Source organism: Saimiri boliviensis, chromosome 2 (genome assembly GCF_048565385.1).
Source record: "Saimiri boliviensis isolate mSaiBol1 chromosome 2, mSaiBol1.pri, whole genome shotgun sequence".
NCBI lineage: Eukaryota > Metazoa > Chordata > Mammalia > Primates > Cebidae > Saimiri > Saimiri boliviensis.
In genome coordinates, this window is record NC_133450.1 from 184,465,536 (window position 1) to 184,490,340 (window position 24,805).

The window sequence follows — 24,805 nt, forward strand, 5'->3', positions numbered from 1 at the left end:
CTATTTATCTTTTCAAAAAACTAGTTCCTGTGTTTATTGATTTTTTGAAGGGTTTTTTTATGTCTCTATCTTCTTCATTTCTGCTCTGATGTTAGTTATTTCTTGTCTTCTGCTAGCTTTTGAGTTTTTTTGGTCTTGCTCCTCTAGCTCTTGTAAGGCAAGCTGGCGGTGATGAAATCTCTCTGCAATTGCCTGTCCATAAAGGATTTTATTTCTCTTTCACTTATGAAGCTTAGTTTGGCTGGATATGAAATTCTAGGTTGAAAGTTCTTTTCGTTAAGGATGTTGAATATTGGGCCCCACTCTCTTCTGTCTTGTAGGGTTTCTTCTGAGAGATCCACTGTCAGTCTGATGGGCTTCCCTTTTTGGGTAACACAACCTTTCTTTCTGTCTGCCCTTAGCATTTTTGCCTTCATTTCAACCCAGGTGAATCTGACGATTATGTGCCTTGGGGTTGCTCCTGAGGAATATCTTTATAGAGGTCTCTATATTTTCTGGAATTGAGTTTTGGCATGTCTTGCTAGGTTGGGGAAGTTCTTCTGAATAGTATCCTCTATAGAGTTTTCCAGCTTGGATTCATTCTCCCTGTTACATTCAGGTACACTGATCAAATATAGATTAGGTCTTTTGACATAATCTCATATTTCTTGGAGGTTTTGTTTATTTCTTTTCACTCTTTTTTCTTTAATCTTGCCCTCTCATTTTATTTCATTGAGTTGATCTTCAATTTCTGATATCTTTTTTTCTGCTTGGTCAGTTTGGCTTTTGAAACTTCTGTATGCTTCGCAAAGTTATTATGTTGTGTTTTTCAGCTTCATCAAGTCATTTATATTCTTCTCTAAGCTGTTTATTCTAGTTAGCATTTCATTTAACCTTTTTTTCAGAGTTCTTAATTTCTTCACATTGGGTTAGAACATGTTCTTTTGGCTCAGAGAAGTTTGTTATTAACTACTTTCTAAACCCCTTTTCTATCAGTTTATCAGACTCATTCTCCATCCAGCTTTGTTCCCTTGCTGGTGAGGAGTTGTAATCCCTTGGAAGAGGAGAGGCATTCTGGTTTTTGGTATTTTCAATTTTTTTGAACTGGTTTCTTCCCATCTTCGTGGATTTATCTACCTATGGTCTTTGTAGTTGGTGACTTTTGGATGGGGTCTCTGAGTGGATGTCATTTCTGTTGATGTTGAAGCATTTCTTTCTGTTTTTTAGTTTTTCTTCTAACAGTCAGGCCCCACTGCTGCAGGACTGCTGGAGGTCCACACCAGACCCTACTTGCCTGGTGATCACCTGTGGGGGCTACATAACAGTAAGGGTTGCTGCCTGTTTCTTCTTCTGTTATGTTCATCCCAGGAAGGTACCCACCAGATGTCAGCCTGTGCTCTCCTTTATGAGGTGTTTCTTTGGAAATACAGGGATCGGGGAGCTGCTTGAGGAGACAATCTGTCCTTTATAGGAGCTCAAGTGCTGTGCTGGGAACTCTGTTTTTCTTTTCAGAGCTGCTTGGCAGGTACGTTTAAGTCTGCTGCTGCAGAACTCATAACCGCCTCTTTCCTCAGGTGCTCTGTCCTGGGAAGATGGGGCTTTATATATAAGTTCCTGACATGCTGCTGCCTTTTTTCAGAGATGTCCTGCCCAGCAAGGAGGTAGTCTAGTCACGGTCTGCCAGCAGAAGCGTCGCTGAGCTGCTGTGGGCTCTGCCCAGCTGCTGTGTAAACTTCCTTGTAGTTATGTTTACAGAGGTACAATTAGAACTGCCTCAGTAATGGTAGTCTGCCTCAGTAATGGCACTACCTTGGTAATGGCAGACTGCCTCAGTAATGGCAGATTGCCTCTGTAATGATGGACTGCTTCCATAATGGTGGACTTTCTCGGTAATAGTAGACTGCCTCAGTAATGGCAGACTGCCTCAGTAGTGGTGGACTGCCTCGGTAATGGCAGATGCCCTTCCCTCCACCAGTCTGGACCATCCGTGTCCAGGTGCGCTTGCTGCCAAACTCTCAATCTAGAGCATTCCAGATTGCTGGTCTTTGTGGGGGTGGGACTTGCTGAGCCAGATCACCTGGCTCCCTGCCTTCTCTTTTTTAGTTGAATAGGTGGCTCTGTCTCCCTCGTGTTTCAAGTGCCAGTTGAAATGGCCACCCAGATTTGTATGAGTTTTTGTGTGGAAACCTGTTGTGCCACCTGCAACAGCCATGCTGGAAACTTGTAGCACTTTTTGGCCCAGGAATGTCCTGGTCTGTGGGCAGTGAAAACTTGTTTGGAAATGTGGTGATCACTCACCGTCTGCATTGTTCTCACTGGGAACTGCACTCCAGAGCTGTTCCTATTCGGCTGTCTTGGATCCTCCCTACTTAAAGTTAGTTTCTAATATCCTATCAACAATGTTAAGTGATGACTTACTGTGCTGCTTGCAGCTCACCTATTTCTATTTCACAAACTTAGAAAAACTAAACAAATTCTCTTTCCCCTTCCTCCTTAGTTACCCATTTGAATCATTGATCTTAAGATGTATGCATTCCTCCATCCCTCCATTATTTCACAGACTTCATTCTGTTCACCCTTTGGATTAGCTGTGGTGATTGTGCTTTGTCAACTTAGTAACCCTGAGAACTGCATTCTGGGCGCCTCTCAGTGCATGGTTTGGTCAGAGTTGGCTCAATGAGGAGCCTGTCTGAAATTTAGAAGGTGGAATGGATATGTTAATTGAATAGAAGAAAGATGATTCAATATTTTTCATGATTTATTCTTATTACTACCGATACAGATATCTATTCTTTATATACTTTATTGCAAGTACTTTACAGATATTTTACTACTCATTCAGATACTTAACATGATTGTTTTTAAGATTTAACAAAGATATAAATGATAATAGCATAAGATTTTTACTACATAAAATATTCAAAAACATGCATTTTTAATTTTTTCTATGGAACCTCATGGTTTACATAACCGTAATCTACTTAATTTTCTAAACAATGCAGTGGACTTCATAGGGTAGGTAATTATATCTACAATTTCTACATTATATGTAGAAGGAAATCAGTGTTCTTGGTGTATTTTTTTTTCTAATTATATGTTTGACAAGTAGCAGTTCCCGATTATTGTACAGTCTCTACTAGCCAAGATTATATAGAAATAAGTAGCACATTAAGGATCTACTTAGGGAAATAGTGGAAAAAAATTGACATTGAACATACAGTGAAGCCAGTTATAGAATTTCTTTTATAAGAAGAAACTGTGATTCAATTAAAAGCAGATACTAGAGATTTTGGTATAGGTTTATGCCTGTAATATGTAGGTTAAAATTATAAAGATGATCATGAGTACTTAAATAATTATAGTTGAGAGAGTTATGAACTATTTTAATGTTAATTAAAGTGATATCAAATAACTTCATAAGATATTAAATTTACTAAATATCAGTGTGGTCTTTGCTTGACCTGAGTCCCACCGCTTACATAGATGAAAATAAGGATATTTCCATATGAAAATCTGGTCATTAAAAAGCCTGTTAAAATAATAGAACTTTCCACATTAATAAATACCATAATTTTCTGCTATAAACATACAATTGTCTATAGAGACCCCTGATAGTAAATTAATTAAATCTCTTTTCCATTATGGTGTCAGCTAATTTGTAAGCTCATTATTTGTTTGGCACTAATTTAGCCCAGCAAATTAATTAAAAAGGGCATGGGAAAATAAATTATTCAACATGAAATTCCAAATCAAGACAGAGAGACAAAATTAAAGAACTTATTTAGAGGATAACTTATTTAGGGCTTCCTGAAGACAGACAACGCAGTGAAGAGAAGCTGCCCAGAAATGGAATTGGAAAACCAGAAATAGTAATGGTCTTCAAACCAGAAAAGCAATTCCTCCTGTATAGGGTTGTCTACAGAGGACAGCACCCCACAATGTGTCCACACAGCTCTTCCTGGCTTCATTCTTCTCCAAAATGCAGTCCTTGGATCAATAGTACAGTTGTTCACTGGTCAGTAATCTCTACCCCCAGCCATGTTAGGGTATTGGAAATTTGGCCTCTGCAAGGATTTGAAAAGGAAGAACCTGTTTGTGGCTAGAGGGATATTAATCTTCTGGATACACACACACACACACACACACACACACACACACACACACATACAAAAGTGGTTCACAGTACCTGGTGACTACCTAGATTTTCAGATGCTAAGTGACAAAAATAGTGCTTCAAGCAAAGACATTTTCTTTTTTTTTTTTTTGTCCAGGGTTCAGAGAAGTCCAGGAAAATGAACATAAAAAATTATTCAATTTATCCCTTTGGTCCATGTTGCTGGTAGTAGTATCTGCTGAAAATACAGTATCTACTGAAATTTGGAAAGTTTGCTTTCTTTAAAATTTGCCAGGGATTGTGGTGATCCTCTCTCCCAACTCAGAAGCTACTGCTGCCTCTGGACGCTCTCAAGATGACGACCTCTCTGGGTTCTAACACCTACAACAGGCAGAACTGGGAAGATGCGGACTTCCCCATTCTGTACCAGACATGTCTTGGAGAAAACCCATATATCCGAATAACCAAAGAAAAGTATGAGAAGGAATGCAAAATCTGTGCCAGGCCGTTCACAGTGTTTCGCTGGTTCCCTGGAGTCCGTATGTGTTTCAAAAAGACTGAAGTGTGCCAGACCTGCAGTAAATTGAAGAGTATCTGTCAGACCTGCCTCTTAGACCTAGAGTATGGCCTGCCCATCCAGGTTCATGATGCAGGATTGTCTTTTAAAGATGACATGCCAAAGTCAGATGTCAACAAAGAGTACTACACACAGAATATGGAGAGAGAGATTTCTAACTCTGATGGAACACGGCCAGTTGGCATGCTGGGGAAAGCCACATCTACCAATGACATGCTGCTCAAACTGGCCCGGACCACACCCTGCTACAAAAGGAATCGACCCCACATTTGATCCTTCTGGGTGGAAGGAGAGTGTAAGAGAGGAGAGGAATGTCCTTACAGACATGAGAAGCCTACAGATCCAGATGACCCCCTTGCTGATCAGAATATTAAAGATCGATACTACAGAATCAATGATCCTGTAGCTGACAAGCTTCTAAAGCGGGCTTCAACAATGCCTCGGCTGGACCCACCAGAGGATAAAACTATCACCACACTGTATGTTGGTGGTCTGGGTGATACTATTACTGAGACAGATTTAAGAAATCATTTCTACCAGTTCGGAGAGATCCGGACGATCACTGTTGTGCAAAGACAGCAGTGTGCTTTCATCCAGTTTGCCATGAGGCAGGCTGCAGAAGTGGCTGCTAAGAAGTCCTTTAATAAGTTGATTGTAAATGGCTGCAGACTGAATGTGAAATGGGGAAGATCCCAAACAGCCAGAGGAAAAGAAAAAGAGAAAGATGGAACCACAGACTCTGGGATCAAACTGGAACCGGTTCCAGGATTACCAGGAGCTCTTCCTCCTCCTCCTGCGGAAGAAGAAGCCTCTGCCAACTACTTCAACTTGCCCCCAAGTGGTCCTCCAGCTGTGGTGAACATTGCCCTGCCACAACCCCCTGGCATCACCCCACCCCCACCACCAGGTTTTGGGTCACACATGCTCCACCCAATGGGACCACCCCCTCCTTTCATGAGGGCTCCAGGACCAATCCACTATCCTTCTCAGGACCCTCAGCAGATGGAAGCTCATGCTGGAAGACACAGCAGTCCCTAGCACCTTGTCACCACTCTGGGGCTCTGTGGAAGAAAGGGCACTTAAAAATCCCAGTATATCTTGGAATAAATGTATTTTTCCTTCCGTTGTAATTTCTATGGTAGCTGAATGTGCTCAGTTGTGGACAGTCAGAGACTGACAGCCATACTTTCCGGCACATGTTCAGAGGATCAGTGTACCGCAAGCAAATAAGCTGCCATTAACACATCGGGTTACTGCTATAACAAAACTAATAAAACCTAACGCCTGTTCCCCTTACCCATGTTGGGGACAAGCAGATGAGTGAATTGGAATGTCCAGTGGAGTTACCACCCCAATTATATGTTCATTTTGTATATTTTTTGGGTGGGGGAAAAATTGACCTGCGTTAAAAAAACCTTTGACCATTTTTATATCCATTGGGTGTTTTCCTTTTTATCATCTGAAAGAAAAGATTACTAGTACTAATCATTGTAGTGGCCTAAGTGTGACACTTTTGTAGTCACACTCTCAGAAAGATGAGTAGACACCAGCACCAGCACAGTCCAGATTTTTTCTTTCTTTTTCCTCATTTATTCCTAAAGGAATCTGACCATTTTATGTCTCTATGGCCCAAAAAAAGAAAACTAAAAATTCCTTTTTATTCCTGTCAACTGGATGGAAACACAAAATTTCATGGAGCTGTGTACTACATTGAAGAAACCTGGTGTCTGACATGAAGTTACCGTAAAGAACTTCCTATAAAATACGTACTTTAACAAACTGAAATGAAAAGCATTGGAGTGTTTGAATGAAAGGCTGTGACCTCCTGCTGGGAATCTGATGGTCCTCAGCATTCACCTTCGTGTGTCTTCAGTGTCTCATTGTCATCCCCGCTTCTGTTTGGTCTTAGAGTGTTTGGATTTAACTGAACTGTAGATGGTAAAGGAAATTTGATATGTTTTTTTGTTTTTAAATAATTAAAACGGGTCAATTAAAAAAATTTTGCCAATTCTTATCTTGTTTATAGATTTCACTAGAAAGGTAAGTTAAAAACTAATAATGTACACTATGATTATCTGGAAGTCTATTCTTATTCAATCAAAAAGGACATTTTGAGTGCTTGCTATGTGTCAGTCACTGGTCTGCATGCTCCTCTCCCTACATGAGGAACCAAGTAGATGTATTCATTTTCTTCAAGGAGCTTTCAGTAGAGTGGAGAAATGCATTTAAATGCATGACTAAATATATAATTATAGATTTTGATAAATAATATAAAAGAATATGTAAGGGTATTATGAAACAAGCTAACTTGGGTGACCTAATTTAGATTGGGGAATTTTTCTCTCAGGAAATTACCTTTAAGCTGAAACTTGAAGAGCAAATGGGAAGTATTCCAGATGCAGAAGATCAAGAGGAGACTTCTAAAAGAGAGAATGATGTGTTCCTCATGGCTTTGAGGCAGTTTTGAGGACATTTTTCAAAGACCAAAGAATGAGATGAGAAATAGACTGCACCATGGGCAGTTTGGATCAAGGAAAGCATGCAAGCCATGTTAATATTTTATATTTATCTTCAGAGGTACAGGAAAGGATCAGTGCTTTTAAAGAGGAGAATAACATGGTCAAATTCACTGGCCTAAAGGGTCACACTGGCTGCTGGGTGGAGAAAAATGGAGAAAACACAAATGGAAGTTTTCAATTCAATAACCACCTCTGACCACAGGCAATCATGACCAGCTGCTTTACCCAAGAGCATTTTTGGTGTCAATACTTTACTTTTCCTCATAGTTTAACATTTGTTTTTTCTTTGTTTGGGTCCATGGTGCTTTATAGTAACAAATAATCTCTAAGAACTATTCAAATGTTACAATCTACACGTATGTCTAGCGATTCCATAAGCACCACTTTGGAGTGAAGATGTATTTCAGGGAAAAATTGTGTGTCTTTTCTCTCTAGAGACACAAAGACCTATCAACAATATGTTGTAAAATTCAATTTCAGAGGAATAAAAGTGTCAAACTATTTGTGAACGACTGTGCATTAAATGAATTAATGATGAATCACTTTTATGTTCTGCATGTCAGAGGCTTCCTTTTGGGTGGTCCAAAGCTGTTGTGCACAAAAATACTGTCTCTCTTAATATCCTCCTTATAATTGAGAATATGCATTTTTTAAAACAGATATTTGAACATATTTTCTTTACAATCTTTTCACATGTCCTCAAATACTATAGTATTGAAAACAACTTTTTACAGCAGAAAGGAAAAGCCATTTAGTTTGATTTTCCAGTTTCATGTGCTTCCATTTCCTTCATGCTCTGTAAATGTTAGCCCTGACAATGTCACCCACTTCTGTTTAACCTCCATTTCTTTCCTCAGACCATTCAACTCTAGGCATTATGTACCTTTCCCCTTACTTCTGCAATAGGGTGTGCTTGTTTGTTTTTCTTAACATTGCAAGTATTGTAGGCTCTACCTATCCTTCCTCTATGATAAAACCCTGCAGCAAACATATAACCCAGATATTAACATACTGGATTTGTATAAAGAAAATAACTTTTTATCCAATTTAAAGAATGCATCAAAGAGCTAATGTCCAGGAAATAATTCCGTAATGTGATGGAGTACCTTTCACTGGTTATTGCAATCCTAAAATGTACTCAAATACTCAGTTGCTGGCATATGATTGAAGAAATTAATTAGAACTGTTATGTTTTTTATTGAATGGAAAACACAAATTTCATAAACTCAGAATTCTCAAATGAACTTTCTCTCACTAGGAGTTTGATTTTGTTTGTTTTCCATCTAAAAACTAAATTCAGGTCATAAAAAGAAAGAATTTCAATATATTCATTAAATGAAGGAGGGGATACATTTAATTTCTTCTGTAAGATGACACGTCAACCCCATTGAACTGTCTCTCAGTGTTTATTGATACCCTTCATTTTTCATTTAAGTATGTCCATAACCCCCCATGAAGGGTTAATAATAACCTTATTAATAAGCTGTAGTTAACAGAACTTAATAACCTGCAGTTAACAGGAACTTAAGTTCTCATTAAAAATACACATTTAGAAGATAAAATATTATATGTGATTGCAAGTAGTCAAGATTGCCTTTTCCCCTTTTCTAACTTTATATTTCTCTCACATATTATCTACAGTGACTAAAATTATAGATTCCTTAGATATTGGCTGGTTTCCCAGAGACTCAGGCACTTGTGTTTTTTCTTCTGATTAATTTGAGAAATGAATCTGGTACTAGTACAATTCAGAATTTGTTATACTTAAGAAGAGAAACATGTGATGGAAGAACCAGTGTGATGTGTGTTCCATCCTGAATCAGCATGTGGTGATGAAATATAGGGAAGATTAATAACCAAGTACCAAATATTAGTTGTCCTGCCAATGCATATTATTTGTTCATTTTCATGTGTTCATTCAGCTAATATTTTTTTAGTGCCACAACTGTGATAGACATATGGGGGAATGCAAAGGGAAATCAGACATAGATTTGCCCTTATGAAGTTTACCTTCTAATAGGAAATGTAATAGATGGACATTAGAAGCCATAACAAATTGTAGTCAAACTGTACAAATAAAGTGATATGGGAGTGCTTACTGAAGTTAACTCTGAAGGCTAGGCACAGTGGCTCACACCTGTAATCCTAGCACTGTGGGAGGCTGAAGCAGGAGGATTACTTGAGCCCAGGAATTTGAGACGAGCCTGGGCAACATGGTAAAACCCGGTCTCTACCAAAAGTACAAACATTAGTCATGGGTGACATGCACCTGTAGTCCTCACTACTTGGAATGCTGAGCAGGGATGGGGGGGTTGGCTTAAGCCTGGGAGGTAGAGGCTACAGTGAGCCATGAATAGTGCCACTGCACTCCAGCCCAGGTGACAGAGTGAAACTCTGTCTCAAATAAATGAATAAGTTAATTAATTAAAGTAAGTCTAAAGTGCTGCTTAAGAGTAGAAAAATAATTGCTTTGGCTCAGGAAACAGGAACAATAGAAACACAAATTTATATCAGAAGTGAAATTTGAATAAAATACGGAATTTCAAGATTTAGTTGTTCTGGCACAGTGATTTTTAAGTTTTTGTTGTTGCTCTCAACAATCTTTGCACTCTTAAAAATTACTGAGGACCCCCAAAGAAAACATTTGTTTATGTTTAGGCAGTATTTACTAGTTTTCTCTACATTTGAAATTAAAGCAATTTTTGAATACTTATTTACTATTTTATTTCAGAAGTAGACCCATTGTATGCTAACATAAATAATGACTTTTATCAAGATGTATTTTCTAAAACAAAAAATTTCAGCTATAAGAATGATATTATTTTACATTTTCTTCACTAACTCTGTTGTGGAATATTGTTTTCGGTAATGTAGATGAAAAGAAATCCAGTTTCAAACATACATGTAGTTAGTTAGCAAAAAGGGTAATATTTTCTAGCCTTTTCAGACAATTTTGTGTATTGTTCTTTAATACCAAACAAAATTTCTCAAGTGATAATTACTTAAAATTTATTTGCAATGTGGAATCTGAAACTATATTAATGAACTTTTTCTCTGTTATATTAAAATTCTTGGCCTATCTTGCATTTTTAAGGATCCTTTACTAATGAATGATTTTTTAACATTATACATTGGTCATCTGGAAAAAAAATTCCTTCAGTGAGTTATTTGAATCTTCCAAATGTCAATGCATTTTATTATATGACATCAAAAAATCACATTTGTTATTATCATCACCTATTATTAGAAAACATTTTAACATCAGAGACTGTCAAGCTTTTGGTCATACATACAAGTTTTTCACAGTTCTAATTTTTGCTTGATGGCTTAAATTTAATTATTGACAACAAATACTGTGATTTAATTTCTTAAGTTAGTTTACTTTGTTAACTTTTGAGAAAACATCAAATAACAAAGTCTGAATAACCATAATTTATCTTTCAATTAAAATGGCATTCTGTGGAAAGAGTACATAGGTTAACCTACAACTCAGACAAACATACTAAAGCTTTTTCTTGAGGCCATTATTATATATATGTATGCAGCAGTACAAGTAATTTATACATACTTCCTATTTTATAATACATATATTTAAAAGTCACATACTTAAGGGTCAAATTTGAATAAAATCAATGATTTTTACTTCTTTAAAGACATTCTGAAGTGAAACTGGCATTATTATTATTACTGCAGGTGCAGGATGATGATAATTACAAAGACTACCAGTACATTTTGTTGCCACTATATTGATTCATGCTGAGGCACTGTAAGTCTTAATATCTGTTTTTGTAAAATAAGAAAACAGTTTCCACCTAGTGAACCTATTGAAAAGACTTGGAACTTTTTTGAAATGTAAATTACACCATGAGAATTCTGCTTTATAAGTTGCAATATACATCCTTCATGTATCAAAATCTATTTTGAAACAGTATGACACTACTTTTATCTAAGAAAATTTCAATGGTTTAGGTTTATTCATTTCCCTTTTCCTTTATACATTGCTGTATTTTACTTAAACTTACATTATAAGCTTCATAATAAGTTGTCATTTATTCTGATTTTAGCAGTTAATTGTCCTTTAAAGAAATTATTAAAAAGTCATCTTTTATTTTTACCCACATATTTACCACTTCTGACACTCCTTGTTTTTTGTTTGTTTGGGTTTTTTTTTTTTTTTTTTTTTTTTTTTAATGTAGGTCCTGGTTTCTATCTGGCATCGTATTCATTTAGTCTGAAGAATTTCTTGTAAGCATTTTCTATAGTGGATGTCTACTGACAAATTTTCTCAGCATTTGTTTATCTATAAAGATCTCTATTTCACTTAACTAAGATTATTTTTGTTGGGTATGTATTCTATGTTGACTGTTTCTTTAAGCACTTTCAAGATACTTAAAGGATGGGATTCTATTGTCTTCTGGCTTTCATTTTGTTTTTCATCAATTGTCAAATGTCTTCTTATTGTCAGATATCTTCTTATCACATATAGTATGTCCTTTCTCTCTGGCTGTTCTTACAATGTTAATCTTTATCTTTTATTTTCACCAGATTGGTTATGATGTTTCTTGATGATATGGTTTGGCTGTATCCCCACCTGTATCTCATCTTGAATTCTCATGTATTGCAGGGGAGGTAATTGAATCATGTGGGCATGTCTTTTGTGATAGTGAATAAGTCTCATGAGAGCTGTTAAAACAAAAATGAGAGTGTCCCTGCACAGGCTTTCTCTCTTTACCTGCTACCATCCATGTAACATATGACTTGCTCCTCCTTGCTTTCCACCATAATTGCAAGGCCTCCCCAGCCATGTGGAACCATGAGTCAGTTAAACCTCTTTCTTTTGTAGATTGCCCAATCTCAGGTGTGTCTTTATTAGCAGCATGAAAATGCACTAATACAGTAAATAGGTACCAGTAGAGTTGGGAACTCCTAAAACAATACCTAAAAATATGAAAGCTGCTTTGGAACTGGACAACAGACAGAGGTTGAAACAGTTTAGAGAGCTCAGAAGAAGACAGAAAAATGTGGGAAACTTGGGAACTCCCTAGAGACTTGTTGAATAGCTTTGACCAAAATTGATAATAATATGGATAATGAAATTCCTGGCTAAGGTAGTCTCAGATGGTGATGAGAAACTTGTTTGGAACCGAAGTAAAGGCAGCTCTTTATATTTTAGCAAAGAGACTGGTGGCATTTGGCATCCTGCCCTTGAGGTGCATGAAACTTTGAACTATAGAGAGATTATTTATGATATCCTTAGAACTTTCTAAGCAGCAAAGCAATCAAGATGTGACTTGGGTGCTGTTAAAGGCATTCAGTTTTAAAAGGGCAAACAGAGCATTAAAGTTTGGACAATTTGCAGCTTGATAATGCAATAGAAAAGAAAAACCCATTTTCTGAGGAGAGATTCAAGCTGGTTGTGGAAATTTGCATAAGTAATAAGGAGCTGAATATTAACCACCAAGACAGTAGGGCAAATGTCTCCAGGACATGTCAGAGACCTTTTCAGCAGCCCTCCTCTAGGCCTGGAGTTTTAGGAGAAAAAAATGATTTTGTGGACCAGGCCCAAGTTCCGTCTGGTGTGTGTAGTCTAGGGACTTGGTGCTCTGCATCGCAGCTGCTCCAATCATGACCAAAAGAGTCCAAGGTACAGCTGAGGCTGTTGCTTCAGAAGGTGGAAGCCACAAGCTTTGGCAGCTTCCACATGGTGTTGAGCCTACAGGTGCATAGAAGTCAAGAATTGAGGTTTGGGAGCCTCTGCCTACATTTCAGAGGATGTATGGAAATGCCTGGATGCCCAGGCAGAAGTTTGCTGTAGGAGTGGAGTCCTCATGGAATTCCTCTGCTAGGGCAGTGCAGAAGGAAAATGTGACGTTGGAGCCCCCACACAGAGTCCCTACTGAGGCACTGCCTAGTGGAGCTATGAGAAGAGGGCTACCATCCTCCAGACCCCAGGAAGGTAGATCCACCAACAGCTTGCACCATGCACCTGGAAAAACCGCAGACACTCAACACCAGCTTGTGAAAGCAGTTGGGAGGGAGGCTGTACCCTGCAAAGCCACATGGGTGGAGCTTCCCAAGACCGTGAGAACCCACCTCTTGTATCAGTATGACCTGGATGTGAGACATGGAGTCAAAAAAGATTATTTTAGAGTTTTAAGATTTGACTGCCCCACTTGATTTCAGACTTACATGGGCCCTGTAGCCCCTTCATTGTGGACAATTTCTCCTATTTTGAATTGGTTTGTTTACCCAATCGCTAAACCCACATTGTATCTAGGAAGTAACTAATTTGCTTTTAATTTTATAGGCTCATAGGTGGAAGGGACTTGCCTTGTCTTACATGAGACTTTGGACTTTTGAGTTAATGCTGAAATGAGTTAAGACTTTGGTGGACTGCTGAGAAGGCATGATTGGTTTTGAAATGTGAGAACATGAGATTTGAGAGTGGCTAGGGGAGGAATTATATGGTTTGGCTTTGTCCCCACCCAAATCTAATCTTGAATTTCCACACGTTGTGGGAGGGACCTGATAAGACGTAACTGAATCATGGGGACATGTCTTTTCCATGCCGTTCTCATAATAGTGAATAAGTCTTACATGGTCTGAAGGTTTAAGAAATGGGAGTTTCCCCACACAAGCTCTCTCTCTTTGCCTGCTGCTGTCCATGTAAGATGTAACTCACTGCTTCTTGCTTTCTGCCATGATTGTGAGGTCTCCCCAACCATGTGGAATTGTAAATATATTAAACCTCATTCTTTTGTAAATTGTCCAGTCTCAGGTATGTCTTTATTGGCAGTTTGAAAATGAACTAATACACTTTGGTTGAGTTTTGAGAGTTTTGTTTGTTTCTTCTTTTATAAAATTGTTTATAAACTGCTGGGATTAGCTTAGGTTGGTGTTTTCCATAAATGCTGAGAATTTCCTTCCATTATTATATTTTTCAGTTTCATTCTTGGTCTCTTGTGCTCTGAGACCCTAACTGCATATATTTTCACATTTGATGTTTCCACACAGGTCAGTGATGCCCTGTTTAGTTTATCTTTTATCCTTTTTTCCTATTCTTTCTAATCTTCTTTTTCTTCATGTACTTCAGTTTAGATAATTTCTGTTGTTTTATATTCAGTCTCATGAATTTGTGAAAGTTTTCTTTACTATGAACAACCAGCCATTAGGCTCAATATGAAACATTTCTTTGTCATATTACATTTTCAGTGTAGAATTTCAATCTGGTTGTTTTGTTGGAGAGTCCAACTTTTTTTTTAAGAAGGAATTTCACTCTTGTCACCCAGGCAGGAGTACAATGGCATCATCTTGGCTCACTGCAAACTCTGCCTCCTGAGTCCAAGGAATTCTCCTGCATCATCCTCCTGAGTAGCTGGGATTATAGGCATGCACCACCACCACAAGGTAATTTATGTGTTATTCGTAGAGACTGGGTTTCACCATGTAGGTCAGCCTGGTCTCAAACTCCTGACCTCAGATGATTCACCTGCCATAGTCTCCCAAAGTGCTGGGATTATAGGCATGAGCGATCATACCCACCTAGAGCACTCAGTTTCTTTACAGAAATTTCTGACTTCATTGATTCTACTTAATTTTAAAATATATTTTAAAAATCTTCATTATATTTGTAATAATTGTTTAAAACACCTGCCTGCAAATTTCAATGATTAGGTCTTCTGTAGTTCTGCTTGTGTTTATTGTTTCTCTTTGTCATATTGCATGCCTCCTTTCTTCTCCCATGTCTCATTTTTAAGTATGCCAGATTTTACAAAAATAGCAGTAAAGACTAATGTTAAACCTTCTTTCTGTTAGGTTTTGTTTTGTTTTACAAATTAGATTGAGTCTACTTCTGCTTTCAGATGTGTTCTCTTCTATCCAGATCTTCCCATGTTCTATAAAGGGTTGGATCTCTTAGATCTGTCAGAAGTTGAGCTGAGAGGGAAATAGATTACAATTTTGACTCACTTTTGAATTCAACTTCAACAAAGCCATAGGTACAAATACCACAAGTGTGTGCAAGATTAAACACTTTCCACTTTCTAATTTTACTTCTGCTATTTTCTTATAGACATCCATGAAGAGAGAGAAAAATGCCCAAAATGACTGATTTATTTCTGTATTTCTGACTTTTCTAGATACCATTTTTTAATGCTGCCACATTATAGTTAAAAAATCTGGCTGGTAATATCTGAACTACACAAATAATTAGGGAAAAATACAAGTAAAAAGTGTTGTTCTGCTATTTAGGCCTGTGGATTTCCTCTACTGTTTGACAACTCTTCCTTCCTATATGTGATGTTTCCCTGATCACTTTTCTATGTAGGTAAGAGTTTATTTTTTAAAGTATCAATTTGATGAAGTACCATACAAGCGTCCATCACATGGTATGTTATGAATAGATTTCAGTCATCATGATTTAGTTAAGATTTATTTAAATAACCCCAGTCTCTCAACAGCACAGATCAAGTATCAGTTATTATGGCATATTAATTATGAGTAATTGTGTAAATTTTGCTGCTAGATATTCAGTCTGCAAATCACTACATAAATAACAGATGTTTATGATGATCAGTGACCAAATACATAACTTCTTTCAAAGTCTGTCTGTCATTAGTCACTCCTTGTGTTATTCAGTTCTTTCACAGAGAGCAAAGTGTGTAGTTGCCTCCTTGTCTCTGAATGATAAACCCATGTAAAATTTTACCAAAGAGAAAATGAATAAGTGAAAAAAGAAATTGTGCAACAATTACAAAAGTATGACAATGAGTAAAAACGTGACAGTGCTGGAAATAAAATTTCAAGTGAATATAAATGTGAGGTATAAAAGAAATATACCTTGGCCTCCATACTGTTTTCCATATTTGGTGCGTCATTTTCCATTCCCATCAACAGTGTACACGTTTCTCCTTTCTTCACATCTTTCCCGACTTGTGATAGCTTAGATATTTGTCTCCTCCAAAACTTTTTTTTATTGCATTTTAGGTTTTGGGGTACATGTGAAGAACATGCAAGATTGTTGCATAGGTGCACACGTGGCAATGTGATTTGCTGCCTTCCACCCCCTCACCTTATCCGGCATTTTTCCCCATGCTATCCCCCACCAACTCCCCAACCCCACTGTCCCTCTCCTATTTCCCTCCAATAGACCCCAGTGAGTAATGCTCCCCTCCCTGTGTCCATGTGTTCTCATTGTTCAACACCCGCCTATGAGTGAGAACATGCAGTGTTTGATTTCTTGCTCCTGTGTCAGTTTGCTGAGGATGGCTTCCAGGTTCATCCATGTCCCTACAAAGGACACAAACTCATGGTTTTTGATAGCTGCATAATATTCCATGGTGTATATGTGCCACATTTTCCCTGTCCAGTCTATCATCGATGGGCATTTGGGTTGGTGCCAGGTCTTTGCTATTGTAAACTGTGCTGCAATGAACATTCGTGTGCATATGTCCTTATAGTACAACGATTTATAATCCTTTGGATATATACCCAGTAATGGGATGGCTGGGTCAAATGGAATTTCTATTTCTAGATCCTTGAGGAATCGCCACACTGTCTTCAACAATGGTTGAACTAACTTACACTCCCACCAACAGTGTAAAAGTGTTCCTATTTCTCCACATCCTCTCCGGGATCTGTTGTCTCCAGATTTTTTAATGATTGCCATTCTAACTGGCATGAGATGGTATCTCAATGTAGTTTTGATTTGCATTTCTCTAATGACCAGTGATGATGAGCATTTTTTCATATGTTTGTTGGCCTCCTGTATGTCTTCTTTTGTAAAGTGTCTGTTCATATCCTTTGCCCACTTTTGAATGGGCTTGTTTGTTTTTTTCTTGTAAATCTGTTTTAGTTCTTTGTAGATTCTGGATATCAGCCCTTTGTCAGATGGGGAAACTGCAAAAATTTTTTCCCATTCTGTTGGTTGCCAATTCACTCTAATGACTGTTTCTTTTGCTGTGCAGAAGCTGTGGAGTTTGATTAGGTCCCATTTGTCTATTATGGCTTTTTTTGCTAATGCTTTTGGTGTTTTGGTCATCAAGTCCTTGCCTATGCCTATGTCCTGAATGGTTTTGCCTAGATTTTCTTCTAGGGCTTTTATGGTGTTTGGTCTTATGTTTAAGTCTTTAATCCATCTGCAGTTAATTTTAATGTAAGGTGTGAGGAAGGGGTCCAATTTCTGCTTTCTGCACATGGCTAGCCATTTGTCCAAACACCATTTATTAAACAGGGAATTCTTTCCCTATTACTTGTTTTTTCAGGTTTGTCAAAGATTGGATGGTTGTAGATATGTTGTGTTTCCTCCGAGGCCTCTATTCTGTTCCATTGGTCTATATCTCTGTTTTGGTACCAGTACCATGCTATTTTGATTACTGTAGCCTTGTAGTATAGATTGAAGTCTGGAAGTGTGATGCCTCCTGCTTTGTTCTTTTTGCTTAGAATTGACTTGGCTATGTGGGATCTCTTTTGGTTCCATATGAAGGTTAAGGTGGTTTTTTCCAGTTCTATAAAGAAGGTCATTGGTAGCTTGATGGGGATAGCATTGAATCTGTAAATTACTTTGGGCAGTATGGCCATTTTCACGATAATTGATTCTTCCTAACCATGAACATGGAATGTTTCTCCATCCGTGTCCTCTCTTGTTTCATTGAGCAGTGGTTTGTAGTTCTCCTTTAAGAGGTCCTTTACGTTCCTTCTTAGCTGTATTCCTAGGTATTTTATTCTCTTTGTGGCAATTGTGAATGGCAGTTCATTCTTGATTTGGCTCTCTTTAAGTCTGTTACTGGTGTATAGGAATGCTTGTGATTTTTGCACATTGATTTTGTATACTGAGACTGCTGGAGTTGCTTGTCAGATTAAGATGAAACTGAAACGATGGGGTCTTCTAGATAAACAATCATGTCATCTGCAAATAGAAAATGTTTGACTTCCTCCCTTCCTATTTGAATACCCTTTATTTCTTTTTCTTGCCTGATTGCTCTGGCTAGAACTTCCAGTACTATATTGAATAGGAGTGGTGAGAGGGCATCCTTGTCTAGTGCCAGATTTCAAAGGGAATGCCTCCAGTTTTTGCTCATTCAATATGATATTGGCTGTTGGTTTGTCATAAATAGCTTTTATTATTTTGAGATACGTTCTTTCAATACCTAGTTTATTGAGGGTTTTTAGCATAAAGGGCTGTTGAATTTTGTCAAAGGCCTTCTCTGCATCAATTGAGATAATCATGTGGTTTTTGTCTTTGGTTCGTTTATGTGGTGAATTACGCTTATGGACTTGTGTATGTTGAACCAGCCTTGCATCCCTGGTTGTTGGTATGTTGAACTAGCCTTGCATCCTACTTGATCATGGTGGATAAGCCTTTTGATGTGCAATTGGCTTGCCAGTATTTTATTGAAGATTTTTGCATCTATGTTTATCATGGATATTGGCCTGAAGTCTTCTTTTCTTGTTGAATCTCTGCCAGGTTTTGGTATCAGGATGATGTTGGTCTCATAAAATGATTTGGGAAGGACTCCCTGTTTTTGGATTATTTGGAATAGTTTCAGAAGGAATGGAACCAACTCCTCTTTGTATGTCTGGTAGAATTCGGCTGTGAACCCGTCTGGACCTGGGCTTTTTTTGGGTGGTAGGCTCTTAATTGCTGCCTCAACTTCAGACCTTGTTATTGATCTATTCAGGGTTTAAACTTCTTCCTGGATTAGGCTTGGGAGGAGGGAAGTGTCCAGGAATTTATCCATTTCTTCCAGGTTTGCTGGTTTATGTGCATAGAGTTGTATGTTATAATCTCTGATGATGGTTTGAATTTCTGTGGAATCTGTGGTGATACCTTCTTTATGATTTTTTATTGCATCAATTTGGTTATTCTCTCTTTTCTTTTTTATTAATATGACTAGTGGTCTGTCTATTTTGTTGATCTTTTTTAAAAATCAGCTCCTGGATTTATTGATTTTTTTGAAGAGTTTTTTGTGTCTCTATCTCCTTCAGTTCTGCTCTGATCTTAGTTATTTCCTGTCTTCTGCTAGGTTTTTAGTATTTTTTATCTTGCTTCTCTAGCATTTTCAATTTTGATGATAGGTTGTCAATTTTAGAGCTCTCCATTCTTCTCATGTGGACACTCATTGCTATATATTTTCCTCTAGAGACTACTTTAAATGTGTCCCAGAGATTCTGGTATGTTGTATCTTCATTCTCATTGGTTTTGAAGAACGTTTTTATTTCTGCCTTCATTTCATTGTTTATCCAGTCAATATTCAAGAGCAAGTTGTTCAGATTTCATGATGCTGTGTGGTTCTGAGTTAGTTTCTGAATTCTGAGTTCTCACTTGATTGCACTGTGGTCTGATAGACTGTTTGTTATGATCTCCGTATTTTTGCATTTGCTGAGGAGTGATTTGCTTTCAATTATGTAGTCAATTTTATCATTGGTGTGATGTGGTGCTCAGAAGAATGTATATTCTGTGTATTTGGGGTGGAGAGTTCTGTAAATATCTATTAGATTTGCTTGTTCCAGGTTTGAGTTCAAGTCCTGGATGTCATTGTTAATTTTCTGTCTGGTTAATCTGTCTAATATTGACAAGTGAAAGACATAATCTACGTTTGATAGGTGTACCTGAATGTGACGAAGAGAATAAATACAAGCCAGAAAATACTCTTCATGATATTATTCAGGAAAACTTCTCCATCCTAGCAAGGCAGGCCTATATTCAAGTCCAGGAAATACAGAGAACACTACAAAGATATTCCTCAAGAAGAGCAACCCCAAGGCACATAATCGTCAGATTCACCAGGGTTGAAATGAAGGAGAAAGTACTAAGGGCAGCCAGAAAGAAAGGTCAGGTTACCCACAACGGGAAGCCCATCAGAGTCACAGCAGATCTCTCAGCAGAAACCCTACAAGCCAGAAGAGAGTCGGGCCCAATATTCAACATCCTTAAAGAAAAGAACTTTCAACCCAGGATTACATATCCAGCCAAACGAAGCTTCATAAGTGAAGGAAAAATAAAATCCTTTAAGAACAAGCAAGTACTCAAGAGATTTCATCACTACCAGGCCTGCTTTGCGGGAGCTCCTGAAAGAGCTCTACACATAGAAAGGAACAACCAGTACCAGCCACTCCAAAAATAATCCAAATGGTAAAGAGCATCAACACAATGAAGAATCTATATCAACTAATGGGCAAAACAGCCAGCTAGCATCAAAATGGCAGTATCAAATTCACACATAACAATACTATCCCTAAATGTAAATGGATTAAATGCCCCCATCAAAAGACACAGACTGGCAAATTGGATTAAAAGCCAAAACCCATCAATGCGCTGTATCCAGGAAACCCATTTCACATGCAAGGATACACAAAGGCTCAAAGTAAAGGGATAGAGGAAGATTTACCAAGCAGATGGAGAGCAAAAAAACAAAAAAAGCAGGAGTTGCAATTCTCATCTCTGATAAAATAGATTTTAAAGCAAGCAACAAAGATCAAAAGAGACAAAGGAGGACACTACATAATGGTAAAAGTATCAATGCAACAAGAAGAGCTAACGATCCTAAATATGTATGCACCCTATACAGGAGCACCCAGATACATAAGGCAAGTTCTTAACGACTTACAAAGAGACTTAGACTCCCACACAATAATAGTGGGAGACTACTCCAAATCTTACACTGAAATTTGTTCCCTAATGTTTGGATTATGTGGACAAATTCCTCATGAATGGCTTGGTGCCATTCTTTGGTGACATACAAATGGCTTGATAATGTGTGAGTTCTCAGAAGATTAGTTGCTATGAGAACTGGTTGTTTAAAAAGCCTTCCGTTTCTCTCCCTTTCCTCCTCTCTTGTCATGTGAAGCCAGCTTTCTAAACACCACCACCGCCTTCTGCCATGAGTGGAAACTTCCTGACACCCTCACCAGAAGCAGATGCTGATGCCATGCTTCTTGTACAGCCTGCAGAATTATAAGCCAAATAAACCTCTTTTTGTTTTGTTTGTTTTGTTTTTGTTTTTGTTTTTGAGACAGAGTCTCACTGTCACCCAGGCCGGAGTGCAGTGCCATGATCTCAGCTTACTGCAAGCTCCACCTGCCAGGTTCAAGAAATTTTGCCTCAGCCTCCCAAGTAGCTGGAATTACAGGTGCATGCCACCGTGCCCGGCTAATTTTTTGTATTTTTAGTAGAGACAGCATTTCAACATACTGACCAGGCTGGTCTTGAACTTCTGATCTTGTGATCCATGCAGCTAGGCCTCCCAAAGTGCTGGGATTATAGTTGTGAACCACCACATCCAACCCAAACTCTTTTTTTCATAAATTGCCCACTGTCTGATATTTCATTACAGAAACACAAATGGACTAAGATAACTACTTATCTTTTTTTAAACAGTAACTATCCTAACTGATGTGAGGTGATATCACATTGTAGTTTTGATTAGCACTTCCCTAATAACAAATTATGTTGAGCATCTTTTCACATCCCCATTGGCCATTTGTATTTCTTCTTTAGAAAATAAATCTAGAGGACATTATGCTAAGTGAAGTAAGCTTGTCACATAAGAATGAGTACTGCATGATTTCATTTATATTAGATATCCAAAACCATCAAAAACATAAAGTGCAGAATGCAATAGTGGTTACCAGAGGCTGGGAGGTGTGAAAAATGGAGAGCTATTGTTTAATGTATATAAAGTCTCAGTTGTGCTAGATGAATAAGTTCTAGAGATCTGCTCTACATTATAGTGCTTATTGTTAACAGCATGTTATTGTACACTTTAAAATTTGTTATGAAGGTAATTCTAATGTTAAGTGTTCTTGTCACAAAAAAAATCACACAAAACTTCGAGAAGTGTTGAATATGTCTATTTGATTGTCAAGATGGTAGCATACATGTTTGCATGTATTCAAATTCATCAAATTGTATACGTTAAATATGTGCAATTCTTTGTGTGAAAGCTATACCTCAAAAAAGCTGTTAAAAACATCTAAAAATAGTACCCTCACTATGGGGATGTAAAGAAACTGAAAAAAGGAAAATAAGGGCTATGACAGTTCACCAAGCTTTTAAAAATAGCCTGTTCCATATCATAATTTATATGGTGAGCAGAAAAAGGCAAGTATTGTACAAGTTACACTTAAGCTGTTTACAAAGAAATAAAACACTTTAATTCTCAATGTCTACTGTTCTAAATTATAATGTACTAAATAAATATTAGTTTTACTATGTTTTTATTTCCTAAATATTTATAACTGGCAGAAAGGAAGATTTTATGGTTTTGAAACAAATTGTAAAGGTCACAAAACAACTGTAATTTTCCTCATAGATAATTAAGATTATTTTGTAGGATTTTAGTTTTCATGGTTGTTTTGATAGTCTCACATTATCATGTAAAGTCAACATTGCCTTTGTATGTCTTCTACCTGTGAAAAATCTACTTATCATTCTAGTTAGTCTAATGTGAACTTTTGTGATATTTAAATCTGATACTAACAGAGCTAAGATCTCATACTTGAATATTAATTTGGTTCTTAATTATTTAGTTTTTAAAGTGACCAGGGCCTTATTACTTGTCTAGCCACACAAATTATGCTACTCCTTCCCTCACTTATCATGCCACACTGAGTCTTTTGTTGTTTGGACACATTTGTCCTTTCATATCTGAGGCCTTTACTCTGAGAGTGCTTCCTTCTGCCTGGTATGCTTCTGAAATCTCTTTTAACCTGATTAATTTTATTCAACCTTTACGTCCTAGGTTAAGTATTATTTTTCCAAATCTTCCAATATTAGCTCTTTCTCTTGCATGACCTCTCAGTATATACTATAATTTCTTCTATGTACTTATCAAAATTTATATTTATATGTGTGGTTATTTATTTAATTTATCTTCACTAAGTTATTAGCTCCATAAGTGAGTAGATGAAAATGTTCATTTTGTTGACTTTTACATCTCCAATGCCAAATACAGTGTTTGGTACAAAGTAAATGCTAAGTAAATATATGGTCAATTAATGGATTAATAAATACTTGCTAAAGAAATACACAAATTGGAACAACTAGAAATATGCTAGGATAAAGTGATGCTTATTCCAACAAAATAAAAGCATAGTTTTTTGGGAAAAACACTAGGTTAGGCTTTTGAGATCCTGATTTTGATCCCAGTATAATCCTTTGTCTTCTAATGTACAACAGCTTTTCTTGCTCTATGGTCTTTTGACCAGTCTCATCACTCTCATAATTCAACTATGTTTTCCATGTTGATGACTTCAAAATCTTTGTCTCCAAGCCAGAGTTATCTCCTATCTATAGATCTACATATGCAGTTAGTCTCCTGGACATATCCACATCAGTACGCCACTAACACCTTACATGCAACAAATCCTAAATAAAACATTTCTATCCAAATCCTGTTTCTTCTCCTTCCTAACTCTTTTTTGCAAATATTATTTAATTTCTCAATAAATTATGAATCTGAAAGTCATTTTTTTCTTTTTTTCTTATTTTAATTTTATTTTATTTTTGAGATGGAGTCTTGCTCTAATGCCAGGCTGGAGTGCAGTGGCGCTATCTGGTGCACTGCAACTTCCTGTTTTCCAGTTTCAGGCAATTATCCTGCCTCAGCCACCTGAGTAGCTGGGACTACAGGCACACACCACCAGGCCTGGCTAATTTTGTTTTTTATTTTTAGTAGATAATGGGGTTTCACCAGATGGTCTCGATTTCTTGACCTCATGATCCAACCGCCTCAGCTCCCAAACTGCTGAAATTACAGGCATGAGACACCGGCCCAGTTATTATTATTCTTTTTTTGTAATCGTAGTTTAGTTTCTGGGGTACATGTGCAGATCATGCAGGATTGTTGCATAGGTACATACATGGCAAGGTGGTTTCTGCCTCCATTCCCGTGTCACCCATATCTGGCGTTTCTCCTCATGTTATCCCTCCTGAACCTCACCACACCCCACTGTCCCTCCACTAACCCTCCCAAACAGGCCCCAGTGTGTGATGCTTCTCTCCTTGTGTCCATGTGTTCTCATTGTGGAACACCCACCTATGAGTGAGAACATGCAGTGTTTGGTTTTGTGTTCTTGTATCACGTTGCTAGGAATGATTGTTTCCAGATCCATGTTCCTATGAAGGACACGAACCCATCGTTTTTTATGGCTGCATAATATTCCATGGTGTATATGTGCCACATTTTCCTTGTCCAGTCTATTGCCGATGCTCATTTTGGTGGTTTCCAGGTCTTTGCTATTGTAAACAGTGCCACAACAAACTTATGTGTGAATGTGTCTTTATAATAGAACGATGTATAATCCTTTGGGTATATACCCAGTAATGGGATTGCTGGTTCAAATGGAATTTCTATATCTAGATCCTTGATGAATCACGACACTGTCTTCCACAATGGTTGAACTAATTTACACTCCCACCAACAGTGTAAAAGCGTTCCTATTTCTCCACATCCTCTCCAGGATCTGTTGTCTCTAGATTTTTTAATGATCACCATACTAACTGGCATGAGATGGTATCTCAATGTGGTTTTGATTTGCATTTCTCTAATGACAAGCCTTTTTTCATAGGTTTGCTGGCCTCATAAATGTCTTCATTTGAAAAGTGTCTGTGCATAT

The 24,805-nt window shown here is 37.5% G+C and overlaps 1 long non-coding RNA gene and 1 pseudogene across 1 annotated transcript in view; both read left to right on the forward strand.

Moving 5' to 3' along the window:
- Nucleotides 1-24,805, forward strand: part of LOC141582860 (uncharacterized) — a 646,044-nt gene that overhangs the window by 525,371 nt on the left and 95,868 nt on the right. The gene's annotated exons all lie outside the window — the stretch shown is intronic.
- LOC101043607 (pre-mRNA-splicing factor RBM22 pseudogene) lies at nt 3,976-5,753 on the forward strand (annotated as a pseudogene).